The sequence below is a fragment of the Triticum aestivum genome, chromosome 2B (genome assembly GCF_018294505.1).
Source record: "Triticum aestivum cultivar Chinese Spring chromosome 2B, IWGSC CS RefSeq v2.1, whole genome shotgun sequence".
Classification (NCBI taxonomy): Eukaryota; Viridiplantae; Streptophyta; class Magnoliopsida; order Poales; family Poaceae; genus Triticum; species Triticum aestivum.
This window is the reverse complement of record NC_057798.1, coordinates 370,990,608-371,010,831: the sequence shown is the minus strand read 5'-3', so window position 1 is coordinate 371,010,831 and position 20,224 is coordinate 370,990,608. Positions and strand designations below refer to the sequence as shown.

The 20,224-nt window shown below is 45.7% G+C and overlaps 1 long non-coding RNA gene across 1 annotated transcript; it reads right to left on the bottom strand.

The window, feature by feature from the left end:
• Nucleotides 1-935: 935 nt before the first annotated feature.
• On the bottom strand, nucleotides 936-19,833 carry LOC123044960 (uncharacterized). Its single transcript, XR_006420823.1, has 5 exons — nucleotides 19,553-19,833; nucleotides 14,895-14,899; nucleotides 13,946-13,952; nucleotides 9,405-9,408; nucleotides 936-949 (listed from the first exon to the last, which is right to left on the bottom strand). It is a non-coding gene; the product is annotated as an uncharacterized lncRNA (long non-coding RNA).
• Nucleotides 19,834-20,224: the final 391 nt, after the last annotated feature.

Here is a 20,224-nt window from a genome sequence, read left to right as displayed (position 1 = left end):
GTAGTATTGAGTTCTATAAACAGATTGATAGTAGGTTTTAAGATAGCTTAGCCCTTGCTATGATTCAATTTGTATTGGAGAGGAGGGGCGCCAACCCTATGGGGAATGTAGCTATGTTGTACTTCTTCCTACTAGCTACGGTGCAGCACCTGTTCCTAGCTACGATGCTGCTCCTGTCTGCCCCTTGACTTATCACCACTTTGGTCTTTTATTGGTGATTGATTTATAGACGGGAGGATAAGTACCCTGGCTCGACCCTAGATATCGATTTAGCATTCCATTATCGGATCTCTGAAACGGGAAACAAGAAAAGTAATCAAAATCGTGTGCCAGCGGGACATACGAAATTCACACTTTTTGACTCTCAATCCATAGGTGGAGATACCAGGGGTGGGTTTTCATGGCGTATAGTCTCCCCTGCCGACGAAGCACGAACTACTTGTTGAAATTGCGGATCCAAATCTTGCATTTCTCCTTTACTCGTCAAAGGCCTCGTATTGTTATTCCCATGATTCATGTGGGCTATCTGCTCTTTATTGTAGGGTCCTACTCCCACCTATCCTTAAAAAACAATGTGAGTGGCTCATACTAATCAAATGTACAAGTAACTGACCCTTATCAAGCTTTCCACACATAGTGTTTTGATCTAAGATTGCAATTCTTCCATGTTTCCGCAGTAGAATATTGTTCCATGGAGCTAGGGTCCAAAATAGGAATCAACAAGTGTTTCCACGACTCTACCGCCCGGCCAATCCTGTTCCATTGAATCCCCTCCCTTTTTCATGGCCACATATCTTTATGGAATCGAAGCATTGTCATTGGGTTGAAGATCAATTCATATCGACAAGACTTTCCATTCATCTTTTTGTTGATATTTGGATTCCATTTTCAAGTAAAGTCATCTTGTAGTTAGAAATCACCTTTAGAATCATCAGCCTCTGTCCCTACACTGAATCACTTATCCGGGATCGATCCTCACTATGGTCCTTTATTTCGAAACGAGGATAGGTCTCTCGCGGAACGAGGTGTCCTTTACCCCTCCCGAGTCTATCGTATCCATAGTTTCAGTGGGTATCGAACTACGAAGCGAGGAAGCTATTTCAATTGAACGGGCTTACTTTCTTACTTGGTTCTTTTGTAGAACAACCTTGGCATGAAGCTAGACGATTCAAACTATATAAGCATAAGCAATTCAAACTAGACATTTCGACCTTCATCCCACCCGATAAATAATAAGCAAAGAGCTCGTAAGTCGGGCATAGAGAAAGCGACTCCTGAGATTGAGGGGGATAGGATACTATATATATCCTAGCGCATATATGAAACGATAAACAGAGTTCGTTTTTGGGTTCCCCGAAGCCCTGAATGGATTGGGTCGTTTCTGCTTCTGCCAACGAAATGAAGGCCTCGCCCCTTCCGAATGCTTCTCCGATCCTGAAGTTCTCGCGAAGAGAATAAGATGCAGCTCCCCCTCCCTCTATCTTTTTCCGCTTTGCTAATCTTCCCCTCTAATGTGGGCCGAGCTTAGGCAGGCGCGGGAGGAAGAAAGTAAGTCAAAGAACGTCTTCTCCTTTGTCCTTTTTTCAGTGCAACACAAGAAAGCACCCTCTTTTTATAATCCCTGCAGCTTCCCGGAGGCTTGCTTTTTTTTATTGAACGCATGGCGTAGCTAGGACCCCTCCAATCATGTTTGAGCCTATGTTCACCCAGGGCCAAAAAAGGAGAATTCCGGAATGCCTGCCGACGTTCAGATAAGGTGCATATCCCTTACCACTAAAGGAAAGGCTCGACGGAGGGGGGGATATTAGCTAGGTAAGGAAAATGCTTTCGGAGATTGAGATGTCGATTTGTTTTTCATCGAAAAGGAAGAAGGTCGAGGGGATAGCAGCCTTCCTTCGGGCTTTGCCTGCCAACGTCCTAATAAAAAATTCCGGCTCGGCCCGGGAAAGCGCTGGCAACAACATAAAGAAAGGGGTCCATGTAGCTGTTGTGCCCGCCCACTGAGCAGCAGGTTCGGCATCTACTACAAAAGAGAGAATCCACTTCAGATAACCATGTCTCTGCTAGGCAGCATGTGGAATGGCCGAGAGCGGACCAAATGGATATATAATCCAAGCCGAGAGTGGAGTTACGTGAACAGCCGTCTGATGGAAAACAACTATATTCCATTCCAGCCATTGACAACAACTCACTCTTTTCGAACTGCACTTTGAAAGCCAAACCCAAGAAAGACCATATCAACTAATCTCCAAATAGCAGGATAAATCACGGAATTCAAATGGAAGACAGAAAGAGACCGTTCCACAATGGAACCTGGCACTACTGTTTTCCCTAAGGGCCGACCCACCTTTTCAGAGAAACAGACACATGACATCACTAGATTACGCATTTTCGAGATAAGAAAGTGGATAATGCACTCTTCCTTTTTTTACATTTCAAACTCATGTTCATGGTCTGTTTTCGGTCCAATTCCATCCATTTTTGTTGAGGCAATTCTTACTTGTTCATCGGGAAGTGATCTAGCTCCTGAGATATATGACATTCTTTATCCTTATCTTTTCCTGGTCTTCTTGGCTGGAATCTATAATCTACACCTCTCCAAACACAAACGCAATATCTTGAGTACCCAGAACCATGTTCAGTGCTGCAAAAGCGCAGCTATAGCCCCCTAGAATCTTTGGTTCCTCGTTTTTATTCAATTATGAAATGACTCATTTTGATGGAGATTTGTAGCATCATTCAAGTAAATACAAATTGAGATCGTAAAAACATGAGCTTGTGATATAGCTACACCTAATTCCAGACCGGTTAATGCTAGAACTATAAATAAGGGACCAAGATCTTCGTGTTAGGACATCCATAGCCAATAGTAATAGTAGCTAGTAGCTTCGCCCCCCTTGCCCCCGGAAAGGTTCTCATTCCTCACTTGATCTAGTTGACTTGCTGCTACAGCAATCAATCTATCTATATGTTCTGGACGAAAGAGAGAGTTTCCTACATTCCCATTCCCATGAACTGAACATCGGGTACCAACGATCTGGAATCCCGTGCTGAAACCTACAGATATGCACCTGTGCGGACCAACCTGGCAATCCTCCTGTCTATTCTTTCTATCTGGACTAGCGCTTCCCACTGGAGCTTACTACTTGACTAGAGCACTTGAACTTGTTAGTTTCATTAGTCAGTTTCCTAGCATAGCAAAGTGAGTTTCCCATCAATGAATTATCATCCTGTTGTTTCCATGAACATCAGGTACATATATGAACCTGTCAACGGAGCGGAACATATGATATGAACCAAGTAGATTCATCTTTTCGCTCGTAACGTTAGTAGTTACTCGCTCATTAGTAGTGAACTATGATCATTTGTGAGGAGTATGTTTTCAACTCTATGTATGTCAATTCGAGAGTAGAGCGATCTATGTCAACCAAGAGCAGAACTCTCTCTATTTCCGGCACAGGCTTTCTTTCAATCCAGAAGAAGATTATTTCAGATTTTATCACTATCCGGACTGCTATCTACTATCTACCTATCTAGCTACCCGGGCTCGTTGTGAGGCGGGCCCCAACCCTCCTCTTCACTCCACTACTTCAACAGAAATGGATCCATCATCTGCTACCCATGAGTAATAACATTACGAATCTACCACTGATCCCGAGGGCAAGTATGAAAAAGAGAGTCAAGCAAGGTTGGATTCGTATGTTCCATTTGAGTAAGCCTCTGATGCCCTGCGCACATAGCTTCTTGCATGCCCGATGGCAGGACAGATCTCCCAACCTGGAGTATATTCCTAGCCCCGTAGCTTAGCTTAAGATCTTCGTATTTCAAGTCCACCGGCATGGGACCTGACCTTGGGAATAAGCCCCGCCCTGTCCTCTAAGATATGAGATCAACCCACACCCAAACCTAGAAAAGCGGCAGGCTCTAGTCGAACTCCATACCAGAAGAGAAGAGAACCCTTTCCGTTGGAAGAAAGAGAAAAGGGGCCGGGCTATGCACTTCAAGAGAACCAACCTAAGAAGCACTCAATAAACTATTATATATAGTCCTGGCCAAGAGAAGGCCACCAGACCAAGCTAGCAGGAATGGGTACTACAGCAATAAGAAAGATCGATGGAAAGGGATATGAAACTATTTTAGATGCACGCTCTAGCTCTAAAGCAAGCTTATACGCACTCATAAAGGTGCTGTCTAGTGCCGTGAAGATAAACCGATTCTCTGACCATCCCTCGAGATAGCCTTTGATTCTCTTTAAGGATCCGGGAGCCATATAAGGATGAGTTAGCCATAGGATATGATTCCTTCTTGGGAAGGGAATAAGGGGATCGAGAATGATGCTGCAAACAAGATAAGGGATTCACCAGGGCAGTTTATGGGAAATGCCGCCTCCTTACTAAAAAGGAATAGAATCAAGTTATTTTTACCAAAGAAGTCCTGCTCTGACGGCCCGACGAGTCATCTACTAAAAAGGACCCTCCCCGCCGTGCGCCCCTCCTTGAATTATTCGGTCATGCAATACTTTTTTAATACTAAGAATAAAATGCATTTCGACCCCGTCCTAGTTCTCAATCATTTCGTGGCACCGGGTGTGGCTGAACCATCTATGATGGGGGGAGCGAAGGGAGGAAGCAGTAAATGTTAACTTTTTTGAAATAATAATACGTAAAGGTACCAAGAAAGATAAAACAATTGCTTTTGAGTAAAGAATGTCCACAGAAGATTACAATGTACCAATCTATCTGCTTCACCTCTTTCTTTAGTTACGCCTGATAAGTCTAAAACCGGCTAACATTGCTTCTATGATCGTTGGTACCCGATGTTCAGTTCATGGGAATGGGAATGTAGGAAACTCTCTCTTCCGTCCGGAACATATAGATAGATTGATTGCTGTAGCAGCAAGTCAACTAGATCCAGCGAGCAATGAGAACCTTTTCGGGGGCAAGGGGGGGGCGAAGCTACTAGCTACTATTACTATTGGCTATGGATGTCCTAACACGAACGGAGTCTATACGAGCAGAGGAAAGCGAAGCATATTGGTTGGTTCGGATTTCAGAGTGCACTGGTTCTATTCTAACAAGACTCGCATCATAAGTTTGCCTGCTTTAAAATCCTGCGAAAGTACTACTGGCAGCTCCTATATGAGGTTGATGCCACGAAGATTATCATATCTACATGGAAGGAAAATGAATGGAAAGGAAAATGAATGTGATGCACACTAGAAAAGATACCAAGCAAGAGGATGTGCGCAACGTCGCGCTCGAAAGTCTTGTCTATGTTACCAAACCCTAGTTCCGTGAGGAGGAAGACTCTCTTCGGTCGAGGGATGGATGGACTAGTGCCGTAAGGATGAGTGATGCTAGAGGGAAGTAGATCAATAGGTGCCGCTTGCTTACTACAGTGACAAGGAAATCAAACAAAGTAGTGGCCAGGCCAGTCTCAAGAATGGGTGAGTCAAGTAAACTTGCCAGTATGCCGGGAACCCGGTAATGCTAGGGTATCTCCAGTCGAAAGGATGCCGGATCCAACTAATACGACTACGCTTGAGGAAGAAGAGTGCTCCTACTCCTACTTATTCTTATAAGAATAGGCCCGGTGCTAACTCCACCTTCCGGACTGCCCTTCATCGGCACGAAAGTAAGATTGGACATCATAGACGGAAGCAGAATCGAGGCAGTATCAGTTTCCAGGTTTCGAGGAAGGAAATGTCCGCGGGGCTCTCTTATCTTCTTAAAGGATGAGTGTGTATACAACCAACCTATAATACGTATTTTCGAGGTTCCTATGCTATGGTATCCAGGTTCCCGTTAGGGAAGGGATAGGGTGACGTGTTTTCCACAGAACAGTCTGGTGGAATCCAGTGGTATATAGAAGCTCTGTGCCCTTCTATTTCTCCTACAGCAATATGAACTCAAAGGGATCCTTTCCTACCCGGGACAGCTTCATAGCTCCTACCTTTACTCTTGATTTGCGCTAGAGTGCTCGTCAGTGATCTCCATTCAAAAAAGTGGAAAGGAATGTTCCATTGCCACAAACAAGATGGTCTTTCTCATGGATTCCTCTTTTTCTTCTACACATTAGACTAATATAATTGGACTGGGAATTCGCAGGAATGGGTATTGAGAGGAGGATCACCATGGCCAAAACAGCTCTTGTCAGCGACAAACTCTATGATTTGCCAATTCCAATCGATTTGCATATCAGCAAGCACGGATGAGCACATCTGGAAACCTTGACTTCCTCTGGATGCGGACCAATATATGCATAAACCTTCGTTGGCTGGGTTCTCGTTTCTTGTCGAGAGTGTTGAGACTATCTTTCAAGGAAGCTTCCCAGCATGACCTTTCCCTGAATTAGCGTATAGTGAGGTGAGTATCCGGGTATCATGACAACTCCAGTCAAGCACTGGGCAATACCGGCACTTAGATGGATTAGATGACTTTGGATGATCAACCTTTACCCGCGGGCACTGGCCACTTACATACAGAACCTATACATTTCCAAATACGAGATGAGAGAGCCCTTGATCCGGCGCATGACTCTCACGAATGAGAAGCTCAATAGCCATCTATCTAGAGAAGGAACTAATGCCACTGATAGGAAATCCATAGACTGTACGCACACTTACCACTCTACCACTTCAATTCAATGACGGACTTCACCGATACCTAGCTTGAGAGAGATCGATCAATGGCATGTGGCGTATATTTCCGAGAGAAAGAGGACTGAAATTCACCTTTACCCCTTCTATCACAGGTCTCACTAGAGATTCCCACAAATAAAAGAGAGATTGGGAAGACCGCTCCTTTGCGAACTTCGATGGCATTTTCCGCAATCTGTTTTGTGGATGATATCCTTCCATACCAGGAGGATCTGCTGGAGAATCAAGGGTCCATTCCAATAGACATAGTGCAAGAGAAGAGAATTGGGTGACTTGAATATGCAGCAATTTGCCCGGCTATGGATAGGCAGGCATTCCTTTCTATGGGCCACCCACTGCTCCTAATCAAGAAATTGCTTTAGGGCAAGAGTCATGTGTGACCAGATTGGAAACCGAATTCCATTCCTGATGAGAAACTATCTTATATTCCTCCTATTCTAGAAGGTTTTCTAGCCACCTGCTTAGAGATTTGACGGACTACCAATCCAAATAGGAGTCAAGAAAGAATCCAAGTTGCAGTCAAGATAGATGGAATGGACTAGGGCGCAAGGAAAGAGATCCAGAACAAGACCGATCATTCATTCCCTCTTTCTCTGGCTGTAGAATTGACATAGAACTAGTTTTTCTTCCCTTTCCTTCACTGGCTATAGCGCCTTACCTCTTCTGTGACTTGTCCTGAGATGAGAAGTATCAAAAGTGACGGGTTTGGGTTTATGTCATGCTAGACTCACGTTTCTTGTTCTTACGCCGGGTCCGCGACCTTACAAGGATACACAAGCTGGTGAAGGTTTCGGAGAAGCAGCAAGCTGTTCGGATTCAAGTTAGCTTTGAGCAGGCCTCAGGCGAGGAAATGCTTTGGCTGTGCCAAGAGATAGTCGGCTCAGGGGCTTTTGGGCGGAGCCAAAGTGATCCACATACGTACCATTTTTATCATCACAAGATCCCCTTTTTCTGTGTGCATAGAGATAAAGCGTGCTCTTATATTTAGATAAGAGAGAGATTTTTCTCAGCGCTTCCCCTTATCGGCTTGATCTTCTTCTGCCCCTTGGTAGAGTGAGTCTACTTAGCGAACTGGCAGGACGCGGAGATCGATTGATCAATATGCATATCGAGCATCTATAGTTATTCTCTCTTCCCACAAGTCACTTCCAACATTTTGATGAGTAAGGGAGGGTATTTTCAACAAGATAACTATGGATGACCATCTTCCAATTTCCAATCTATATCTTTCATTGGGTAAGTAAGGGGAATAAGCAAGAACGGTGGAAATGTTAAGAAAGTGCTAGTTCCATTGCTGCGAATGGGTGGAATTGGTATCCCCAAAAGGTTGTTCTCTTAAAACCTCTGGCAAGGGGGTGTGGAAGAGTTCAAGTCTATCCCTTTGGTTAAGCTACTATTGTTATACATCTCTACTATTATGGGCCACCACTTACTTAAAGGAAGTCGAGTACACATCTCCTTCAACCTGAAGGGCGAGGACCTGCAACCACGTAACCTTTGAAAGTCTCGATGATGAGTCGATTTGATAGATCAGATATTGTTATTCCAAATATTGATCCGATTCAGTATCATCAGAATGACAAAAGCTGACATAGTTACTAGTGGTTCGAGGAGAAATCCTTTCAATCATCAACGCCCTTTTCTACTAAAACTGCTATTCGTGATACCAGTCGAATCGACTATTCTCATCAACTTTGAGTCTCTTCCCTCTCGTATGACTGTCAAAGTGGAGTTCCTTGTCTACAAGAAGAGCTGGTCTAGAGTGTGATTCGGATCAAAACAAATGGATGAGCCTCGTTTTGCTTCAGCAAGTGTACGCTGCACTAAGGAGTCGAGTCGACTTATCCGAACTTTCCTACCAAGTTCGAGCTCTTGCTCGCTCTATTTCGTGAGCTGAGCTATTTATACCAATATATAATATTGAGTGAGATGGAGAAAGACAATGGTGGTATTCCATAGGGAGATCCTGTGTTGGATGATAAAGAGGGTTTGCCTTTCGAGAAAGGGGCTTGGCTATCTCCGTCTCCATGTTATAGGATGTATCAAATATATCTATCGATCTATACCATATGCTGAGCCAACTAACCCCCACTACAATCCAATACTTGATAGCGCAGGGAATCAATCATCTGTGGATGTTCAGCCAAAGACTCTAGCCCCGGATTCCGATAACTTCTACGATTCTCTCATTATTCAGTGTCCAGATGGAAGGGATCTTTGTTATTCACTTCGGTCATAAGAGGAATTGACACTCAAGAGCATGCATTTTATGTTTGCATTCCTATTTGAGAGTGCCCCTCCCTCCTATTTCGTTGGAAGTTTCCTGCTCAAGTTGAGAAAGCAAGGGCTGACCGGACTGCTGCTCACTCTTGCGCTTCAACGGCAGTATTGTCTCCATCTTTCTCCCACCCAGGGGTTAGGGTTATCTTTGGAAAGAATCTCTTGTATCAGCAGATACGAGAATCAGTCGTGCATATTATCATATAGAAATGTGAATCGAGCACCCTTGGCGGCCTGCTTTTGAGACAGGGAGGCCATGCTCGTATCTATGTTTTTCATCATTGGTCTGGTCTACTCGTACCCCACCCCACAAGGTACATCTTCGACTACCGTGCTTCTTATCTTGACGCTATACATTCAGTTCAGTCAGTCCCAGAGACTTATCCTTCAGAAAAAGGTAATCCACCCATATTGGACTTTTCTTCACCTGGCCTCGCGGATTTAATACCGAATTCTCTTCGCATACCGACCTGCTAATTCCGGGATTAGCTGTTCTCAATGACTGGTGGATGCCTCTTTTCTACCTTAGAAATCGTTTTTTATGTACCTTCTCCCTCTCTACACCTTTTTTCTGCCTCGCCGCCCAGAAAGACCTATAGAAGAAGGAAGAATTCAATCCGTATACTCCAAGCGCTGTAACGATCGCACTTTCCAAGCAACCCTCCAATGAAGAAAGTGCAATTGAAACAATCAAGAACGAAAAAATAATTAGACTCCCTCGTCAATTGTTTGGATTGGAATTAGGCCCCTCCACTCTAGTCGTCCTCTTCTATTTCGGGTAGTAGCTCAGCCCGTTCCGGGCCTTCCTTTACTGAATTTATTAGTAGTTGCACTTTTCGACATATGCCTTTATTTAGGCATTGATTGTAGGCATCCCCTTCTCTTCAAGGAATTTCTGCACCCGGTTCCTGATCAAGTGTTGGAAAAACCGGAATATGATGCTATCTACTTCAGCAGTAGGGTTGGCCTGAAGCCAGCCCATAGAATAGATACGGGCGTGTTCTACACAGGAGTTCTTGCAGAACATGTTCCAATCAAACCTATTTCCCTTCGTCTCCGGTTTTCAATACGAACAAGTGTCATCCTCTTCTCCCATCGTTTGGATGGAATACCCACATGGAGCTGACCTTCACTTTTCAGAGACAGGGGCAAGCCGATAATTTGTAGCCTCCCTGGTTGTTTTCTGCAAATTTCAGTAGAAGTGAAGCCCTGTAGGAGCTCCCTAAGGACTCTAGCTAAGACCTTTTTGAGACCCTGGGTGACTCGCGTGGACTTATCCCCTCTCGGTAAGCCGAAGACCATACCGTCTGCATAGCATGCGTAATAGAAGACTACGGCCCCATCCTCTTGGACCATTACCCTTTCAAGCTTGGCATCCAATATATGGAGATAGCAGTGAATGAGGACAGGTTCAATCGGGCTTCCGAGCGGTATTCCTCGCTTCTGGCACGTGTAACTCTTACCTTTTCTATCTACGTGTGGTTTTCATGAAAACCTATTTTATCAACCTATGGACTCCTTTCAATGACAGAGTCTTTGGAGCAAATTGGTTCAGGATTCTAAGGTTAGAAAAGAGTTACCACTCAAGGGAGGAACAAGATATGTGGAAGGCTATCCTAGTGGCTCAAGACAGACCGGTATACCTGGACCAGTCTATATTGAGCCATATTCATCAATTCGTCAGGCAAGTTGGCCTCACACAATGTATCCCTGTTCCACCAGACGCTTAATCAACCCTGGAACACAAGAGAACCCTTCTTATCGAAGAGAATTGCGTATTAAACAGATGAGAGAAATAGCCCTAAATATGTGCATTGAGTAAGTCATTACCTTCTATTCGATCTCCAGTATTGCTCATCAAGTACTTAATCAGATTCCTCTTTTTTCTAGCAATTGCAAAGTGGTGGAAAAAAATTGTATTTCGGTCACCATGTCGTAGCCAATTGGCTCTGCGCCGCTGGAGCCATGCTACTTCTTCTTGTTCAAACAGGTTCTCGAGCAGCAGTCAAATTGACTTCCCCTGCTTGAGCGTAAACGTATTTAGAATATAAGCATCAGTTACATTTGACGCCCATCCTTTTTATAGAAGAGAAAGGAAGGTTAGGGGCAAGGGCACAGCATAATATATAAGAAAAACTTGCTCTTTGAGGGGAAATTTTTCCAACTAGACCGATAAATGAGAAAAAGTACCAGTCGTACCAAGAACCAAAGGCGCCATCTTTCATTGATATATATACTGTATCTTTTAGCTGAAAAATCTATGGATATGAACCGGCTCTGGGAGGAGGGGTGGCGCGACAGAGCAATGAAAAGCTGGGATCTTTCCTTATCTTCGGTCGTGACGCCTTTTCCTTTTGTATGAGAAAGCGCTACAAAACATCCTTCTCGCGGGTTATCTTCTACTCAAGCAAGCTCTCTCCTATTCTTCATCCACCAACCCACAAGGCCTCTTTTACTAAACGAATCTGCCTGAAAAAGCGTTCCATAAAAAACTAAGTAGGACCCTATTGAAAGTGCAAGGAACTGGAACCGATAAAACAAGTATAGCTATAATGTGCTTTGTTTAGATCAAATTAACCAGCTAGGATTACAGCAATATTCACGCAAATGTAATAGCTCAGGTCAGAGCAAGGTGCCATCAGGCGTTCAACAGGAAGTCTCACGATCGGGCATGAGTGTCCTGAGGAAGAAATTGTATACTCCCTTTGGTCGGAAGGCAGCGGGGGAAGGAAGGGGACACTGGGCGGGATCTTTCAGCAATGAATTCCCCATACAGATAGAGGCGCCTATCAAAAAGATACTCCAAAGGCTTCGGGATCGATGTCTCATTAGCCGAAGAAGACCCAGGCCAATCCACGTGGCCTCCTTGACCAACGTCAGCGACAGATACATAGTAAATTGGTCCGCGGGCATCGCGATAAGTCCTCTGTCCTACTACAGGTGCTGCGACAACCTTTACCAAGTCCGAATGATTGTCAACTACCAGATCTGCTGGTCCGCTATATTCACCCTAGCCCACAAGCACAAATCTTCGGCGCGGAATATAATCCTAAAGTACCCCAAAGACTCAAATATAGTCAATCAAGAAGGTGGTAAGACCCTTGCTGAGTTCCCAAACAGCATAGAGCTTGGGAGGCTCGGACTCGGTCAAGATCCGAACAACAACGGAGCACTCAACTACATGCTTAATAAGTAGTTGTCTTTTTCTATTTGGATTTTAGCGAACAAGCGTTTACATGAGATTAGTTGAGTAGGCTTGCCTTATCTGCTATAAGATAGCTAGTTGTGGGGCTTTCGAAAAAAAGGCTGAAGGCTTCGCTATCGCTCATGGCTTGTATTGTAGTCGTAGTCTTGTAGTCGGCCCTCCATGCCTCTTTAGTCTTTCTAATCCCGAGGCCTTTTTCCTTCATTCATTTTGTGGTAGCTTACGCGTCAGAAAAATAGAACCTTTCCGGCCTGGAAGATCGCTGCTTCGCTTTTGGCGACTAGCTTCTACCCACAATGGCTAAAGCTACCTTGAATCAATCAATGAATGAATGATTCGTAACCCCCATGGGTTCAAGGACCCGTTGGTCAAAGGAAAGGGGGGGTCCAGATTCCAGGACGGAGCCGTATGAGGCGAGAGTCTCACGTACGGTTCCTTTGAGAAGGGTGTGATACCACCACCTATCAGGCCCGACGAGCGGTCCACGGAGCTGCATCCCTACTCACCCGGTCTATGCACATTGCTCTTTCCAAGAGGTTGGCTGCCTATCCTAGATCTTCCCATTTCCAAAAAGATCCCTTGTTCGATCTGGTTTAGTATCAAGGTTCTTCTTTTTCTATTTCTATATATATGGGTCCGTGCAGCATTTCCATGATATCGTTATGATCAATTAATAGGACTTGGCCGGAAAGTGTTCTTGCCTCTATCATTAGCTCGGGCAGTCCCCGTTTCAGGTGTTTCAGTCACCTTTCGATGGCTCCCTTAATGTATGTGCCAGGAAGTTTCTTCTGAAGGGGGCTACTCCCCGAAAATGCCCCGCCCCTTGTTCGTTTGTCGTTGGGGATTCATTGCTCGTTCTGTGGTTATAAGTAACGTAGGCAGCCTAATTTCTAGAATAGGGTTGCGGGCAGGAGGGCTTTGTTTGTGCAATCTTGCTCACAACACCCTCTCCTCCGGCGAACCTGCGATCGCCGCCTCTAACTGAATGCTCAACTGAGGTCGTGTACAACAACCTTAACCGCACAAGCCTGGGCTGGTCCTACCCCCATCCCTAGAGGAGCCATATGAGGCGGAAACTCCACGTACGGTTTTGAAGCCGAGCCTTTCCAGCAATGGGGCCTAGGGACCAATATGATGATTGGTTTAGGTAGGGCGGCCGACCTACTATGGGCACCTGTAGGGATTAGTGCGTGAGACCGCGATCCACAAACTGACGCATGGGACTCACCCTTGACTTGAGAATGGAAGAAGGGAAACATAGCATGTCACAAGAGCGAGGCGAGGGGGCTCCGCCCTACAGCGAGAGGGACGCCTCGCGAGCCGGTCTTTGGAGATGAGGCCTTTTGGCGAAGCCAAGTCAATTTCGGGCCACCAAACCCTGCAACTGAGGAAAAGGCCCTATGGAGTAAAGGGAAGCGTGTACGTTGTCACACTCCCCGCCCTCCAAAGGTGCCTAGAGTACGGGCCATACGCAGCAGAGCGACGCCCCAGGAGCGGATTCCCCACGAGCAGGGGGACAGGAGACAGCCATCTCTAGGCACATCATGACCTACAGGCAACACCGGCGAGACCCAGGAAGGTAACCCGATTGGGAGTCAGAGGATCCATGGTACCCGCAGCCTCTCGGACTTCATATTCATCATTTTCTAAAGAAAGGGTAAGGGATCTCTTTTATGCAACGGAAAAAAATAATCAAAACGGTGTAAGTAGTTGGACCCTTTGGCAACTACTTACTGTTTGGAAATTATCAGTCAAAAGAAGAGCAAGTAAGGACGTCCTTTGATAATCTAGTTCCTCAGAACGATCTTCCTCCGTTCCTTCCCTTCAACAACATCCCTCTCCATTCCGAATAAGGGAATTGAAGGACTTAAATGAGAGAATAAGGCAAGCCCAAGCATTTTCAATTCCTAATTTAAGTATATATATACCTTTCCGGGCAGCAGAGCAGAGGGAGAGGAGCCCTCGTCCATATGATGGCCGGGAATAGAGGGGGAAGCTAATTACACTATTTGGTTTCCTAACATACGACTGAGCATGTCTCAAGGGACTGAGACATGCACTAACAAGGCTCATGCGTAAAGGGATGCCACCTCTAAGGGTGCAGACTTTACAACAGGAAAGGAACAGATTTGGGATCTTACCCTTGTCGAGTCCGGTCGCCCAGGGCGCTTAGGCAAGGTACCGATGCCAGAGGTACCGTTCTAAGCTTTCCCTATTGAAGGGAATTCCTCCTAATGTCGGAAACTCTATTTATTTGGGATCGGTCTTCCTCGTTCGTTCCCTCAAGTGTTCGGTCACTCCTCGTCGACCTTGTTCTTAATGGTATTGCTAGGTTTTTAAAAACTACCTTGAATAAGACCAACATTATGAACTACTACTCGCTGAAGTACTTCGATTTCAAGTAGACGAACTTGATTTGATCACGTGAGGGATCAAAGGGAAAAGGCTTGTTCACTCCAAAAAGGAGGCCTATTTGGCCGATTTGCGAGACCTGAAGTATGATCCTTCACAATCAGGCTCCAAGTCCTTGTTGGACACCTTTTTTAATAGCAAACAAGGGCTCTGCCTAATGCATTCAGAACCGAACATTAGCATTCCGGGCAAGGAATAGAACTGCATTGCTATTAAATGAAAGTCCGATCCTAGGGTCGAACACTCTTTCTTTATTTACCGAACTAGCAACAAGGAGCTTTTCCAAGCAGATTTCCCTGTTCAGAAAAGGGCAAGAAACAGTGGGTTTTCCCGAGCGACCGATCCTATCTGTGGTCGAACAGCTTGATTTCATCAAATTAAGGAAGCCAAAAAAAAAGCAAAACCAAAGGAGAGACTTGTTTTACGAGCAAGAACGAGGGAGGCCCCTTCGAGACCCTACCTATCGAAGCCTTGTTTTAACAAGGGAAAGCTGAGAGGCTAGGGGACTCGGGTCAGGGAGGGATGAGTGCTGCTATATGGTTTGAACCCTCTATCTGTAGATCATTCCTTTTACTGATTTCTAGCTTTTCAGAGGCACAAGTAGTTGATCACTTAGACATACGAGATTCTGAAAGGATTGTTCTCTCTAGGCACATCTTAGGAAGGATTCTGTGTCCCTCCAACTCCATCCATTGGGCAGCGGCGGCGTCTTTTCATCCGGAGAAGCTGTCGAAGCGATAGCCATGTCTGATCCCCGTATCTGTGAAAGAGCAAGATCTTCCTAGTGGAGTCTAGAAAAAGAGCCGGGTATTCTGAGTGGAGTCTGGAATGAGACCTGCTGCCTCTGGCTGGACCATTAGCTGCTCTATCTATTATTGGCATGGCATTCCTGAACCCATAGAAAAAGAAGGATTAGGAGACGTCCATCAAAATAGACTAGGAGGCCTCTCACTAGCGCTATATAAGCTGCCGGATTCCCTTTCACTTAAAGCCATTCCAACAATCTATTCATCGTAAGCCCTTCTAGCAGCAACCCAAACGTCCCTCCATCTGCATCTCCCTAACAGTCTCTGCACGTGGATCTCTTCTACTAGTGATTCAATTGGGGCCAATCCTGCTGCATCCACTTCCTTCTATCAATTAGTGGAATCCCCAAAAGTGGAAGAAGTTCTTTGCGCTAAATACCTTCTTTGTTCCCCTCCCCCCCCCTAATCCAAACCCTTATTCTCAGATTCCGGATTTTGTCGCCGCAAATGCAAATATGGATTACTTTCACTTCTCTCAAATGCAGATGTTTTAACAAATGCAAATGTTTTATCAAATGCATATGTTTTATCAAATGCATATGTTTTATCAAATGCAATTGTATTTAGCGCGCCTCAAGCCTCCTTTCTCGGGGTAGGTCCCGCGTATGACCTAACCCATCTCCCCGAAGGCAGGAAGGTTCGGAAATAGCTTGCGCAGAAGCGAGAACCCCAGGTCCATATCTAAAAAAATATGTAGTTTTTGTAAGCTAGATGAGGAATAAAAGTAAGAAAGATCCGCAAGAGAAGAAAGGACCTGGGACAGAAGAAAGAACTGAACCTTATAGTTGTACATAATTCCGTTTGTCCGCTTTCCATTTCGACCACTCGCTCCTATGTATGAAGAATGGCTCTTCCTTGTCTTCATCTTTTCGGGCGGATCCACACACGGATATCGAGTTAGTCTAGTGGCTCATGCTGCTTAATAGTGGAGGCGGGTAACAACTGCTCTTTCTTCTCGATCGAGTAGCCACCGCATAAATTGGTAAGCTTCCCACGCCAAAGCTAGTCTTCCTTGATTTCCCAACAAACAATAAGACCCATAGCATGTGCACCAGGATGGTCTTTCTATCCCTATCTATTCTCACCGAACTAGACCTCTCATACCCGGCTACAAGAGAGGTAACTACCTCTGATTGATTTTATTCGTCATAAATGATTTCAGCTGACTCAAGCATAGCCAAGCCATTAAGCTAATACCTCCCTTGCCATTAATTCAACAAGGCTTCCGAGAAAGGCATGTTACGAACCTAAGAACACCTACCCACCTATTAACTTTTTGAATTCTTAGCTTTGGATGTTAAGGAATGAGTGGAATGAATAGACGACGTACTCTCTCTAATCGGTGTAGCCTGCTGAGTGGGATCTTACCCTTGTCGAGTCCGGTCGCCCAGGGCGCTTAGGCAAGGTACCGATGCCAGAGGTACCGATCTAAGCTTTCCCTATTAAAGGGAATTCCTCCTAATGTCAGAAACTCTATTTATTTGGGATCGGTCTTCCTCGTTCGTTCCCTCAAGTGTTCAGTCACTCCTCGTCAACGTTGTTCTTAATGGTATTGCTAGGTTTTTAAAAACTACCTTGAATAAGACCAACATTATGAACTACTACTCACTGAAGTACTTCACTTTCAAGTAGACGGACTTGATTTGATCACATGAGGGATCAAAGGGAAAAGGCTTGTTCACTCCAAAAAGGAGGCCTATTTGGCCGATTTGCGAGACCTGGCGTATGTTCCTTCACAATCAGGCTCCAAGTCCTTGTTGGACACCTTTTTTAATAGCAAACAAGGGCTCTGCCTAATGCATTTAGAACCGAACATTAGCATTCCGGGCAAGGAATAGAACTGCTTTGCTATTAAATGGAAGTCCTCCCAAGCGTCCGACACTCTTTCTTTATTTACTGAACTAGCAACAAGGAGCTTTTCCAAGCAGATTTCCCTGTTTAGAAAAGGGCAGGAAACAGTGGGTTTTCCCGAGCGACTGATCCTATCTGTGGTCGAACGGCTTGATTTCATCAAATTAAGGAAGCCAAAAAAAAGCAAAACCAAAGGAGAGACTTGTTTTACGAGCAAGAACGAGGGAGGCCCCTTCGAGACCCTACCTATCGAAGCCTTGTTTTAACAAGGGAAATATTAGGTACCACAAGGCCTCTTTTACTAAACGAATCCGCCTGAAAATGCGTTCCATAAAAAACTAAGTAGGACGCTATTGAAAGTGCAAGGAACTAGAACCGATAAAAAAGATAGGCACTTTTCCTATCTTTTCGCGTTAAGGCGGAGCAGTCAGGTAACGAACTGGAACTGGAAACCGGCTAACGTTACTTTTCCTTTTCAGCTTCAGAGTTGCAAACCGGCAGACCTTACCTCTCTTTCTAAGTTATGTTTTTTTATTATTGTCAATTTCCATTCGTTTAGTACGAGATCGCTTCACACCTCGCGGTGCTTACACCTCTCGCCTATCGAAGTTCCGTTCAAAAACCTCGTATGAGAACTTGTATAGAGAAGGATTTCCCGCGGTGCAGTAGTTCTTCCATACCAACTTAGCTGCCCGGCGCTGCTATTGGCATAACAACCGGTACAACATAGGTTGACCCAGCCCAGTCCTCTCGTACTAGGGCTGGCTCCTCGCAGTTCTCCCTTTAACACCAACGGTAGATAGGAACCGAACTGTCTCATGACGTTCTAAACCCAACTCACGTGCCACTTTCATCGGTGAACAACCGAACCCTTGGGACCTTCTTCAACCCCAGGATGTGATGAGTCGACATCGAGGTGCCAAACGACTCCGTCGATAAGAGCTCTTGGGAGTCATCAGCCTGTTATCCCCGGCGTACCTTTGATCCGTTGAGCAAGAGCCCTTCCACATGGGACTCCCGGATCACTATGGCCGACTTTCGTCTCTGTTCAACCAGTCGGTCTCACAGTCATGCAGGCTTATACCATTACGCTCACGAGAAGAATCAACGCTTGAGCCTACATTCGCACACCTCCGTTACTCTAGGAGGCATCCGCCCCAGATAAACTACCCACCTCGCAGTGTCCCGCCACCCCCCCCCCTCGAATGATCGGTGCGGCGGTTAGGCATCCTTAGAAGAAAGAGTGGTCTTTCAGGATTGGTCATTGTGTGTCACCACCTCCCACCTATCCTACACATTCAATCAAGGTTGTCACTACGAAGCTATAATGAAGGTGCATGGGGTCTTACCGTCTAGCCGTTGGTACTCCGCATCTTCACGGAGAATTAAATTTCACCGGGTCCATGTCGGAGACAGCGGGGCAGTCGTTACACCATTCGTGCAGGTCACTACTTATGCGACAAGGAATTTCGCTACCTTAGGACAGTTAGAGTTACTGCCGCCATTTACTGGGGCTTCCATTCAAAGCTTATCACACTTCTCCTTCTGACCTTCCAGCACTGGGCAGGTGTCAGACTCTATACATCGTGTTACCACTTAGCAGAGTCCTGTGTTTTTAATAAACAGCCGCTACCCCCTGGTATGTGCCACTTTCCTAATCAAAAGATAGGAGAGCACCCCTTCTCCCGAAGTTACGGGGTCATTTTGCCGAGTTCCTTCGACATGGTTCTCTCGACGCGCCCTAGTATACTCTACTTGTTCACCTGTGCCGGTTTGGGGTACGGTCAGTTCACCGGGAGGATCGCCCTCCCAATTCGAAGTTTTTTCCTGGAAGTTTCAACCGTCATTGACTATGACAACAGTCGTGACCGAGTATTAAGATCCTCGCGACTATGGCAGGGCGGTACGCTCTGCTCTCTCGCGACCTCCACTCTAATCAAAAGACTAAAGGCCCCTACGGAAGATGAAAAAGGCGAGGACTGAAATGAGAAAGGAAGGAGTTCGGCAAGACGACTTCGGTTCACACGTGAAAGTGCTTCGAAAGGTGTGAGCAGGTGCGCGGAGCTGGAGCCGGCATGTTCGCCCGCTGGGCCGAGTGTTCGCCCACTTCTTTTTCTTCGCCTTTAGAGAGAAACCGTGTCCGCCCCAGCAAGAAAATGTATGCATGTGTACGGAAGCGCAACGGCTTTCGCGCTCATCCCTTGCTTCAAAACTATAGGTTTTAGCCCTCCGTTTGCTGGTCGCCAAAGACGAGAGCTTCGCCTTTGGAAGCGCCAGTAGCGTAGGGCGACCGGGCCAGCCGAGCCCCTCTGAATTAGTTTACGGCTTTGATGACTCGACGGTGAATATTAAGGAAAGGAGAGCGAGGGGAAGAGGGGGCAGCCCTCGGCCCGATCATCCAATTCGCTCCGACGATCTAGGCATGGTTCAGTAGTCAAAGCAACTTTGTCACTTTCGTGTACCCATCGGACGGCAGCCCTTTCGGGGGTTCCTTAGGGACCGATTCACTCTGCGTAGATTAACTGAATGCAGAAAGCCTTCCACTGGCAGGCGATTGTGTTTTTCACAGGATTTCTCGTTACTCATGTCAGCATTCTCACTTCTGATATCTCCAGGTCTTGTGATGGCAGTCACTGCAGTTACTCCTGCTTGGGCTTCAACTATAGAAACCAGCTACACTAATGATGATCATTGCAAATCTCTGCTTGAGAAGCTCACTGTATCAGCCAATGCAACACCCCCTTATACTCTTCATTCTGGCATTTTGAGATATAAAGGAAGAATATATGTGGGATCAGATGCTGTTCTTAAACACCAAATCATTGATTCACTTCACAACTCTCCCATAGGAGGCCATTCAGGCATTGTGGCTACTTATCAAATGGTAAAAAAGCTATTTGATTGGCGCCAGGCCAGGAGATTGAAACTTTTCTACATGAGTGTGCAGTTTGCCAAAGAGTCAAGGGAGAGCATTGCCACTACCCTGGTCTCCTAGATCCATTGCCATTACCT